This window comes from Penicillium cataractarum (assembly GCF_028827025.1).
Source record: "Penicillium cataractarum strain IBT 29864 chromosome Unknown utg000008l, whole genome shotgun sequence".
NCBI classification, from domain to species: Eukaryota; Fungi; Ascomycota; class Eurotiomycetes; order Eurotiales; family Aspergillaceae; genus Penicillium; species Penicillium cataractarum.
Genome location: NW_026622744.1, coordinates 4,262,110 through 4,275,380, shown reverse-complemented (window position 1 = coordinate 4,275,380; position 13,271 = coordinate 4,262,110).

Genomic DNA, 13,271 nt, shown 5'->3' with positions numbered 1-13,271 from the left:
GAACTCCTTTACCTATAGAAAACGTTAATAGACCTACTCGGGAAGAACTTTATACGTGTAAGCTAATCGCCCGCGGCGGTACCGATCTTACTAGTTAGAAAGCTAGGTAGAGGCGTACGCTTCTATATTAATTACCGAGGGTTAAATAAGCGAATAGTAAAAGATCGCTACCCTCTACCGCTAATTTAAGAGATATTACGGAATATAGGCTAAGCCCGCTAGTTCACGAAGCTTAATATTATCGCGGCCTTCTATAAGATTTATATTTATCCTAGAGAAGAATAGAAGACGGTATTTTAGACGCGATACGGGCTCTACGAGTATAACGTAACTCTCTTTAGGTTAACTAGCGTACTAGTAACGTTCTAGAGATATATTAATTAGACGCTACGAGAGTACCTTAACGACTTTATATTAGTATACGTCGACGATATAATAATTTACACTAACGGAACGCTAGCGGATTACCGCCGAAAAGTCGGCGATATACTACAGAAGCTAATAGATACTAGGCTATAATATAATATTACGAAGTCGGAGTTCGAATAAGACTTAGTGAAATATCTTAGCTTCGTCGTCGAAGCTAGAAAGGGGATTCACGTTAACCTAAAGAAGGTAGAAGCTATTAGAGTATAGGAGAGACCGAAGTCTATACGGGATATACGAAGCTTTATTAGGTTTACGAACTTCTACCGGCTATTTATACTAGGATTCGCCGATCTCTTAGCACCGTTAATATGGCTAATAAAGAAAGACGCTATATTTAAATAGAATAATAATTACTAATAGGCCTTCGCGGAACTAAAGGAGCTATTTATAAACGTACTAATATTAGTATATTTCGAAGAGGATCGCTAAATAGTTGTGGAAACTAATACCTCCGGCTAGGTAACTAGCGCGGTTCTATTATAATATAGACCGGACGGGTAGCTATAGCTATACGCCTATCTATCTTAGAAGCTATCTCTAGTAGAATCTAACTACGAGATCCACGATAAGGAGCTTCTAGCGATTATACGTACTCTACGCGAATAGAGACCCGAGCTAAAAATAGTGCCTCGATTTACTATCGTGACGGACTATAAGAATCTTCGATACTTCGGAAAAGCATAATATCTTAATAAATAGTAGATACGATAGGTAGATCTCTTAATAGAGTTTAACTTTAACCTCTGTTATCGCCCTAGTAAGCTTACGGTAAGGCCGGATACACTATTACGACGGAGTTAAGATATACCTAAGAGTATTACTAACGAAAGGCTATCGAACCGCTTCCGAGTCCTACTTAAAAGGGTTAAGATTAAAACGGGACGACTAGACCCTTAACTAGCCGAAGACTAACCTAGCGAGGAGGTCGATTTCGAGAAGGATATACCCCTCTTCGAAGAAGAAGAGCTTTAGGTAGAATAGAAAAGGGCGAGGGCGTCCGACTCGATCTACTAATAAATCTCCTATACTTTACTAACGGGGGAGCGCCGAATCGCTACCGAGATAAATATTAAGATAAGCCTATCGGAGTGCTATTTAGACGATCGGGGAGTACTCTATTTTAGATAACGGATCTAGATTCCCGATAATAAGGTCTTACGCACGGGGATTATATAGAAGGTCCACGATTTATACGTCACGGCGTATCCTAGGCGAGACGCTACCTATTCGATACTATCTCGACGGTTCTTCTAGCTAGGAGTAGCGAAGGATATACGACGCTTTCTGCGTAATTATATAATCTACGGACGGAGCTTAGTATAGCGAGATACTAAGTATAGATTATTAAAGCTACTACTGATTCTATAGCGAATCTAGGCCGAGATATTAGTGGACTTTATTACCGGGCTACTACCCTCCGGCCCTATAGGAGCGACGAATTATATAGTTATAACTAACCGGTTAACGAAGAGCGTGGTTCTGATCGGAATAAAGAATACGACGGTAGAAGATATAGCGGAGGTATTCCTTATATACTTCTATATATATTATAGGGTACTACTAGCGATTATGAGCGACCGTAGCCCCTAATTTATAAGTTCTTTCTAGGAAAGGGTATACGAAAGGCTATTGATTTAACGCCGATTATCTACCGCTTTTTACCCTTAGACCGACGGCGTAATAGAGCGTACTAATTAGGAGATCGAACAAATTCTACGTATATTCACGACGTACGTATAGGATAACTAGAAGGATCTACTACTAATAGTTACTATCGTAATTAATAATCGTGATACTACTTTAACCGGAATCTCGCTATTCTTCTTTACCTACGGCTATTACGTCGACCTAATTAGTATCGACGAAGTAGGGTAACTAGAAGACACCCTAATACTACTATAAAAGGTAGGCGAAACGTTCGTGAATCGCCTTCGGGAAGCTACCGATTAGGCCTAGGCCGCTATAGCTTCTGTATATACCCTTTAAGAAGAATAAGCGAACCGGCGCCGATAGGCCGCGCCTATCTATAAGAAGGATAACTAGGTTTAGCTAAATCTTCGGAATATACGTACTTAACGACTATTAAAGAAGTTAGATTAGCTATATACTCGATACCGAGTAGTAGACGTTCCGTTACCGTTTATAGTCCGACTAGATATACTTACTAGTATATATCTAGTGTTCTATATTAAGTTAGTTCGTCTAGTAGTGACGGATCTATTTCTATCTTAGCTAGTAGACGGTCTATAGCTATCGCTATTACTAGTTAATAGAGAGGAGGAATACGAGGTTAAGTAGATCTTAGCTATCCGACGGAGGAAGATTAGGCGAGGATATCGTGACGAAGCACTAGTAAAGTGGAGAGGGTAGGCAGAGCAGACGTAGGAAGCACTAGATTTAGTGCGGGATTATAGCGCCTTAGATACCTTTAAGGAGCAGCACGGTACTGTTTCGGACGTGATTCGCTAGTAAATCGGCACCGAAGCTCATATCGTCGTCCCCTTAACGAGACTAAGACTAGGAGGGAGTATTATCACGGGCCAGTGCCCGATATAGGTCACGTGTATCACGAGACCTTAGTATGTTGACGTGGGGAACGCACGGGATAAACTTCTTCTCCTTAAGCTTTTTGTAAATAGCATGTTGGCCTAGTTAGATTGAATCAAGTCTTACTTCAGCCCTTCACACTTTTTCGCGTTCTTGAAGTCTTTTCATTTCAGTTAGCAGTCGAGGATCTAGTCCGAATCGGAGGTTATATATATCGAGTTTCTATAGGAGATAAAGTCCGTTAGAGGATTAAAGGCGGGATAGCTATATATACATCGAGCAATACTTACGGTGATAATCTTGGCCCCGGATAGTAGGATCATCTTTAAGGTCGAGGATTATAGCTAAAAGTGTCGAGCCCTAGACTTTGTAGTCGGTAAGGCAGAAGGCTAGGTATATAGGAACTTGCTTCCTTCGGACCGAATAGCCTTTTATAGTAATAGATCGTTCTATTAGAAAGATTAGCATAGCTAAAGGTCTAAGGCCTTCGAATACGGCTACTTTAGATCTATTCGGTTTAAATATAACGTAAGACGGTGGTTTAGTATATATAATATAAAGGTTATCGATCTAAAAGAATTCGGCTAGTAATAAGGCGTGAGGTAGTTACGTTTCGTCTTGTTTATAAGTAAACACGAATATACCTATAGGATCGACCACGATACCTATCGTAGCCCCTAATACCCTATTAACTAGGCCTAGAGGAGTATAGATGTTAGCTAGTATAATAACTAGTATATTTAGCGTGTATAGGAAGAGTCCTAGGAATAGGATCTTAGTGCCTTAGTCCGGCTACTAGAGTAAGTCGTCTATATAGAGTTATAGGTTCGTAGAGTTAGTGGACTTAGTACGCTTATAAAGCGCCGGGAAGATATAGATATTCTAGTATCGGGTCCGGGCAAACTCTTTTAATCGAACGCGGTTCACCTAATATCGTAGAGAGTTTAACTTAACTACGGTTATGATATCTTCTAGTTAAGGGCTAACCAGGGACGTAACGGTTTTGCTATTAAGAAATAATCGATTAGTTTCCGTTAAAGCTCCTGTCCTAGCTCTCGATAGTAAATCGCGGAATATAGTGTCTTCTTCTGCGTGCCTTATTTACTCGTCCAGAATAATCACCTATTTAAATTAGTGCTATAGTAGCTATCAACATGTGGATGTTGTGGGGTCACATGACGAAGGACCCACTCATATAACCCCTCTCTATATATAGATCTTCTTCTATAAAGATCTAACAGATTGATCCTTAACGATCTCGCATATGATTGCCTACCTAAGCAAGAGACTCTCAACACTCTGATTCTGTTGATTTATCATGTGACCTTTTGCTATGTTTCTTGTGATATAAATACTGCTATGTTACTTAGTTAAATTGAATCAAGTTTATCATCCTTTGTGATCTCTCTTCTAGATCGGTGGTACTCTTCTATAATCGTGGTACTTCTCCTCCTTCATAGAAGTGCGCACGACCGATAGACTCATAACCGTGTATTCAGACACTACGTTGAGTATTTACCCTTATGCACACTATCGTCTTGTGTGTATAACCACGACTTTATGGTCACCGCCTAGAGTCCGACAGTAGCCGACTATTTTTATCCTTATCTATTCCTCTTCTTGGCTCCCTCTATAGTGCCGGTCCCAGAACCGGTGGAAATTAGAAAAAATCACTAATAAAGATAATAACAGGAAGGCTACCAAAAAGATCTAGGGAGGATCTACCGAGGGCTTTCACGATCTTATATTAATTATTAATTACGCTAATTATACGTAGATCTATTATACTAACTTCGTTTACGATCATAATAGTCTTACGAGACTAAAGCCGTCTTACTCTAGATCTTATTCCCGTTTTACGCGAACGGTCGATAGATATCCCTAAAGAGGTATAGTATATATTACCGCCGATGTTATCGGCGGCTATACCCGTTAGCGCTATAAGGACCACTTCGTCTTTTCGTCCGATAAGGCTTATACTAGTAATAATTACCTTAACGATCTAGCTCTTACCCGTGCTACCTTCTCCTCTAATATAGAGGAGAGTTTATTTACGTAGTAACGAATCGTAAGGGTGATCTACCTAGGCTAAAGCGTTATATAGTACCCGCTCCACTACTATCCGTTATTTCCGATTTAGGGGAATCTCTTAGTTAATTAGAGACGCGAGAGAGGCCCCGGTAGGATTCTAGCCTACTCGGGATTAGAGATTACCCGTAGTAGGGATAGTATCCGAGTTAGCTAGTATAGGATATAGGATACTATCTTTAATATAGACGTTAAAATCGTTAACGGTAAAGCTAAAAGTCCTAGTGTTATTATCCGTATAGTCTTCGGGACTAGGATTAACGGAATATCTAAGTTAAAACTCCTATATTTATAAAGTATACTTTAGGAGGAACCTCAGCCCAGAAGATTCGTATATAGGAATATTAAAAATATCGAATAGCTAAAGGTTCTGTAGTAATAAGTATTATATTCGGTCTATTACGCGGAGTAAGGAAGGGATCCGCTGGCTAGTAACTAACGACTCTCGATACTACGCTTTACTAATAGAGTAGTAAGTAGCGATTAATATCTCCGTATTAAAATTCTTATCCTATAGGTATAAGTCTTTATCGGCCTCTTCGCTATCAGAACCAAGATTTACGGGCTTATACTTATTAGTATTATAAAATAATTTATCCGCGCCGTTTACAGACTTCTATATTTTTATATTAGCCTAGTAGTCTTCCTTAGACTTTCGTAGTAATTCGATATTAGTTATAAAAGCTCTATTATATAATACGAGGATTAGTTTAATAGCTACCCACACTAAAGTATAAGCGTCCGTTCTTATTATATACCGCCGGAAGAGGTTAATTAATTAATCCTAGGGAACAAAAAGCCCTAATAATATCTCTACCACGTCGTTTATAATCGCGGTTATTACTAGATAACCTCCTAGAACCGCGTCTTCTGCGGCCTAGAATTCGGTTAACTATCCACTAAAAGTGACGGTAGTTAGTTAGGACGGAGTGTACGCTAGGCGCTATACGTGAGTAGTATATCTTAGGTACTTTAGGTCGAAGTCTACGTCGTTAGAAATAATAGCGCGTATATACTTTATCTTGATAAGTATATAGTATTCGAATAATGTAAGAGAAGCTAGGCGTAGCCTACGCTATTTATAATTATTAAAGATACTTACTAGGCCGTTATCGCTAGGCTCGTAGGCGTAAGGTTCTTCTACCGTAGGATTAGAGTGTAGACTACTTTAAAGGCGATCTAGCTAAATAATAGCCCGGATATAGCGCCTTAGTCACTAGAGGTTAATACGGATGAAGTTATAGTTAATCGTATAATAGGTTAATAGTTAGAGTAAGGCGCTAGCGACCTATACGCCACTAATTTCTCGATTATAAGAGAGCGTATTAAAGTAGTAGAGTACAAAATTATTAATACCCTTTTCTCGAAGTCGGAGATCTATCGCCGTTAGTAGCTCGGTAACCTTTACCTTCTTAATAGACTACTTTAATAAGGCCGCCTTAGCCACTATCTACTAAGGAGAGACGTTATCTTTTGTGGCGTAGTTAGTGATATAATAGATTAGCGATAAAGACTTTAAGACTATTAGAATCTAAGAGATATCGTGATTAGAACGGACATAACTAGTAATAGCGGGATTCTATAGGTTTATCTAGGTATAGTTTCGAGCGAGGTAAATTAGTCCACTCTTATCGATCTTAGAGATAGGGACTAGATCTCGAGGTATACTAAATCGATATATATTCCTTCGGGGTCCCGCTTAACGGTATTTAAAGTATATAGTAAGATAGTGTTTTAAATAGACCTACGTTTTACGAGCGACGTAATTACTATTATATAATAGTCGAAAATAAAAGTTATTATCGGATTCGAAATCTTTAGCTAACGGTGATATACTAGGAATAGTTACTTTAGGATTATATAGAATACTCTCATTAATACCTTATATAATAATCGACTCTAGGTAGTAAACTATACGAGTTATAAAGTTAGTATTATATAGGAGCTAATCACGTAATATAGTAAAGGCTAAGTTACCTCTCGCCTATACTAATCCGTAGATATATAGTATATCCCGGCCGTTTATCTCGATAACTATAAAATAATTCGAGAGTTTACTAAGAATACCTATCTAGCCGGTATTAGTAGTAAAAAGACCTTCTAGGATAGCTTTATAAACGCTATAAAAAAACTCCGTAATAGCTATAGGATTAGAAGTAGTAGTAGCTTTACGTATAGCGGTATTAGCCTTAGCGAGGTAGTCCCTAGAGTACTCTATACCGGCCAAGATTAGGATAAGGGGGTTTCGTAGGTCGGAGGGATTAATAATAATCTAAAAAGCGGGTATACTATACCGGGTAATTAGCCCTCGAATTTCAGAGCGTATTCGAAGTTTCTAAGTAAATAATCCTAGGACCTATATACTAATCGTTACGATACTTTAAAGCAGACGTCGGATAATCGGATCTTTAATTTTCTAGCCTATTACGACTATCTTTACTATATTTTATAGTTAGGTTATTATTAGAGAGGTAATATCCTTAGTTACCGAGTACTAATTCTAGCGTTTAATAAGGAACGCGTTACCTATTAACGACTTCCGGAGTTAGATCATATTATATAATAAGTATATAAAGGTTTTATAGCAAGAGAATCTACGGGTATTAGTAAAGACGTACTATTATTAGAAGAGAGAAGGTACCTTCTACTATAGTAGCTTATAGCCTACTTAGTAAACGCTCTAAGAGATACCGGGATAGCTTAGTTATCGAGATAGCCGCTAATCCCGGTAGGGAATAAGGTTAGGAAAGCGGCGGTAAAATAATAGGGATCTAACTAGTGATCTACTAGTATAGCTTATCTATAAATTTTATAAGAGATAATAGGTATTTCTAGCGATCTATTCGTAATAGTTCTAAGTAACGCGTCTAGCACACGAAGGTTAGGGTCTTAACGTTCTCTATTAATATCTATAGAGATAGAGCTAGTAATAAAAGGCTCTCCGACGTCTATATTACACGCGCTATCTTATATAGCCTAAAGGTTATTCTCGTAGTTTCCCGTCTATAGGTTTACTATATACCCTTCACGCTTATAGTGATCGGGCTCGTCGAGATAGACGATACTATCTCGTAGCTCTAGTAGGATAAAGTTATCGCTCTAGTCGTCGATCATAGGCTAGTTAATAATAAGGTTATAGTAGAGAGGGTTATATTAAATAAGGTATTATAACGTAGCTAGAACTTTCGCCTTCCGAACGAGAAGGAATAGACCGAGGTCCGAATCTTTCGGGGGTCGAGTACCTAACTAGAATACTTTGATTAGGCTATATAGCATTAACTCCGGGCTCGGTAGTATATCTAGTAGTGGCTCCGGGTCTTATAGAATAATAATAAAATAACCCCGGAGAGCGTAATAGTTAATAGGAGATAGGCGGCCTCCTAGTCGTAGTTTTAAAATAACACTAAGAGGATAGTACTTTATAATAAGATATTCCTCCGTTAGAGTAAGACCTTCTAGAGCGGATAGATAATCCTAGTATAGAGTCATATTTACTATATTCTTAGCCGAGAACTTCGGGATTATTTATCGATTAAGTGAAGTATAGTATAACGAGCAGAGATCCTAAAGGTTATTATATCGGCTATAGGCATTAAGAGCCCCCTTTAATAGCAGGAGTAAAGGTTCCTTATTATCTACCTAGTAGACATTAAAGCTCGGCATAAGTTTCCCGTATAAGAAACAGATATATCTCCTAGTAGCTTTAGAAATAATATCCTTATATCTAGCTACGGACTCTCGAATATATAAAGTAGATATCTCTAGAGAGAAAGCGTTAGAAGCGATAGCCCGAGTCTCTAACTCGTCGCGTAGGAAATAGAACGCTCGATAGAAAGTATCCTAGAACTTCTACGAGTCTACCGTTCTTTACTTTTTAACTATAGGCTATAATATAGTTAAATTCTGTCTTTTCTATACAGTAAGTCGGGATAGTTATAGTAGCGGCTATAGTAAGATAGGTACTAGTAGAGGATCACTAGGAAGTATAAGTATTTACGGTCTCGGCTCGGTTCTCTCGTCTAATATAGAAGCAGCTAAATAATAGTTAGTGTTTAGGAGATCGAATAACAGTAGCGGAGTCGAAATTAGCTACAGAACTAGTACTAGAGGCGTAAAAAGCGATCCCCTTTCTAGTACAGAGTTTTTCGTCTCCCCGGGGGGTTAAAACGAGTTAAAAAATAGGTTAAATATAGTTATACGTAAGTAGCTATTATTAATAGGTACTTATATAATAGTTAATCTTCTAGACCGGTAATCGAAACAATATATTACCCTAGTCCGAGTAGGAAAAGGAGTTCTATAGTTATAATAAGGACGAGTATCGATAAGAAGAGGCTAGATAGATAGTCGAGTTTAATAAAGCGTATAGCGAAGATCGTGTAAAAGTATAGGAATTAGAATATAGTAACTTAAGTAGAGACGCGTTTTAACTAGAGGCGGTAAAGAAGCTAATCGATAAGCAGGACATCGCGGTAGTTCGATAGTTATAGATAAACGAACTCGGCGACCATAATCATAACAAGATCGAAGAGCTAATATACTAGAGCCATAATATATATAGAAGCTATATAACCTTATATACTATAAGTAGAAATTATTATTTATAAGTAACAGACTAAGAATCGGTAATAGATAAGACGTTACGTTAAGGGACTACTCTATATAGGACAAAAGTGTTACTAAGCGGAAAGATAAATATAAATAAAATCCTACTAATAGCTAAGCTAGGTATTTTCCTCCTAGCCAGAGTATAAAGAGTATTACACGGTTATAGTATTTATAGAGTTATAGAAGATAGTAACCGAAGCCGATTAGATCTAATTAAACCATAAATAGACCGAATAATTAAATCAAACTATAAAGCTAAGTAACTATAACCGAAGTTCCGATAGTATACTCTTATATACTAGTGAAGCTATAAAGCCTCGTGGACGAGCGAAAGCTAAGCTAGGGATTCTATAAGCTAGCGAATTAGCGACGCCTCTAGTAGAAGTTAATATTAATACCTTAAGAAAACTAAAGTTAAGAAGAGAGTAGAACCTAAGAGCTAAGATAGATAGAGAAGTCGACGAGTAATTATATAACGTAGCTAGGATAGACTCGAGCGAGGTAGAATATAGCTTAGCGGCGAAATCGACGAATTAGCGGCGAGAATAGGTAAGGGTTTTACAGTATACGAACGTAGCCTACCTTCTAAAACACGTTTTAAAAACATAAGGGAAAAAATATATAATAGCCAGGATTCGTATATAATCACCCACTATACTACTAACTAGCCAGCGTATAGCTTAAGTACGGCTAAGCGGACGGGAAGCCCTATTCTCCACACCCTATAGTCGTATATACTATATATTAACTTATAGTAGATCATAAAAACATCATAAACTATTATAGAATTAGTACGAAAGTAAAGTAGAGCTAGGTAATAATAAAGTCTAACGTAGGTATATACGTATATTCGGTAGGATTAGCTAATTATACATATACTAAGTTACGTAGCAAAATACGGCGTAGAGTAAGATAATTAGACGTGTATAGATATAAAATAATATCCGGAAAGTCAAAGAGTAGGACATCCGTTAAAACTAGGTAGTATCAAAAATAAAACTAAAATCTCATAAAAGAGCTAATCAGGGTAAGTTTTCTTATATAAGGTAATAGTCGAAGATATCGGGCCTAGCGGGGGTACGAGGAGCTAAGGCTAAACGGTCGTAGCGTGCTTATAGTTACGGAAGATAGTAGCTAAAGCTAATTAGATCTATTTAAATCAGTAATCATAAATAGACCGAATAATCGAGTCGGACTATAGTATAAAGCTAAGTACTTACAACCGAAGTTCTAACAGCATTCAGTATACTCTCACATATTAGTGAAACTGTAGAGCCTCGTAAACGAGCGAGGGGATTCCACAAGCCAGCAAATCAGCAACGCTAAGCGCGGAAGCTAATATCGATACCTTAAGAAAACCTAGGTCAAGAAGAGAGTTATCCAAGCAGGGACGGGCTAGCATGAGCCAGTCATAGAAGGGGAATATAGACAGAAATGCGGCACGAAGCCCTAGAACCCTAAGAGCTAAGATGGATGGAGAAGTTGACGAGCAATCAGACAACGTAGCCAGGATAGACTCGAGCGAAACAGAACACTTCTTGGCGTCGAAACGGATGAATCATCGGCGAGAACGCGCATGGGTTTTGCACTACGAACGCAAGCCAAACTTTGCGGGCAGCTCGCGCACGGTAGTAACCCCTTCACTCGTTCCTCGTTTCAGGGCACAAGCTAGCCGAATCGGGCATAAGCAGTTTCATCATCCTCTTGGCTTTAGGGTTTCAGAGAGTTTTTCTACGCAAAACATGGAAGCCAATTTTGAGCATAGCTGTAGCTAACGGGTTTTTGATTAGCTACAGCTCATTACCCCTTCCTCCAAACCTGAAACCCGAGACTGGTCAAATTATGATCCGATAAGACTGCTACTGTCAATAGCGCAGGGACGAGTAGCCCAAGAACATGATCAGCTAAACTTAGCCTTAGATTAGGGCCCCCATCTGCTATTTCAGGATGCCTTCTCTTCCCTCTCCAAGAACCGACGGCTAAAAACCGCTCTAAAAGTCTTCTTCTGTAGGAAAAGGAAAAGGGGAAAGCAGAGGACAAGTGACCTCTACTACTGACGAAAAACCAAATTTGAGCGATACGTAAGAGTCAGCAATACACTGCGACTAGTCTCTGCGGATCTAGGGTGTGGAAAATAAGTCCTAGCTAAATACATAATTAATAAAGGACTACTACGCTTAGCGAAAGTCTGCTACTTTTTCTTTCAAAGCTAAGATCAAAACATAACTCGTTAAGCGCTTTATGATCTGTTTCACAAACTTCTCTCTGTCGCTCTGGAAGATTTTAAGAAAAAGGACGGAAGATCTATATATAGGATAGGAAATTATTATCCTTAATACTCTAGACGGGGGACGAGTTTAGGGCCCGACTATATTTACGAGGCAAGATTTAAATCTTATATTCGTGCTCCCCCCACCCCCTCCAGCCTGGGGGGTATGGCGAGAATATATTGAGGGTAGTTGAATTGGAGGAGTTGATAGGAAGACCCAATCTTTGATTGGATGATCCGGTCGACCGGGATTTACGTTTCAGGGTGCGAATATCTTCAGGGTGGTAACCTCTTTCATTTCCTCTCTTCGTTTTAGAGTACCAAGTAATAACCGATCAAACTGGAAGGGGTATTGTTTACTCATAATTATTTCCTACATCCCGTTTCAGGTGAACCAGCAATCCCGGGTGCACTCGGGCTGAAATTTGCCGTTGGCACTTCTCCATACCCGGGAGGAGAATGGTCAAGAGGCCAATCTGTAGCCGATTCAACATCGGCAGGCAATGCCCTGTGATAAACTTTTCGTGTATTGGGCTGTGAGATTTCATTGGTATTTTGGGGGGTGTTGCGACGTAAAAACTGGCGGAGATATGGTGCAGAGCCACACACAATCAAAAAATTGGCTTCGATAACTCTATTCGGGAGAAATATTACATTCAGTAAGTCTCAGTGTCCTCACTGGATTGGAGGTTACCTACATAAAAAGACAGGCAAGCCCAATATTGTGCGGTTGATCATTGGACGCAAGTAGAGGGATCAAAGTCACCAAGCGAGCAATACTGGTCACCACGGTCCTAGAAGATGGTAGCCACACAAATCAATACTGTTTCTGTTAGACCTCAATGTCTAGAGTGCAGATTCACGAACAGACATCCAATCCCAAATAAACACAATATTCCAATCTTCTGCAGCAGTGGTAAATGCATTCCCCACATAAACGTGATGGGTATCATGATCAGTACCACATCGCTAGCTGTATTTGCTATCGCCGTACCTAGATGGAGAGCTGACCTGTTGGAACAGGCGCTAGGATCCGAGAGGTTCCATCCAGCCTGAATAGGACGGCAGGCAAAAATGAGTGCGAAGACTAGCGCGACGGTGTACGTGGAGATTCCAGTGGCAATAAAATAAAGTGTATAGCGCCACATTGGTACTGATTTAAGTATCCGGTAGTAAAGCATGATGACGGCGAGTTTGGCGAGTGCAAGCGTTGGGAGATAGAGTACTGCTAAGGTGAGGATAGCCTAGCCTGTTCTGTCAACTAATGTCGGTAGTAATGGCTTTTTGATGTATTGAATATTACCTTCCTATATGCGACGATTCTGGGTAG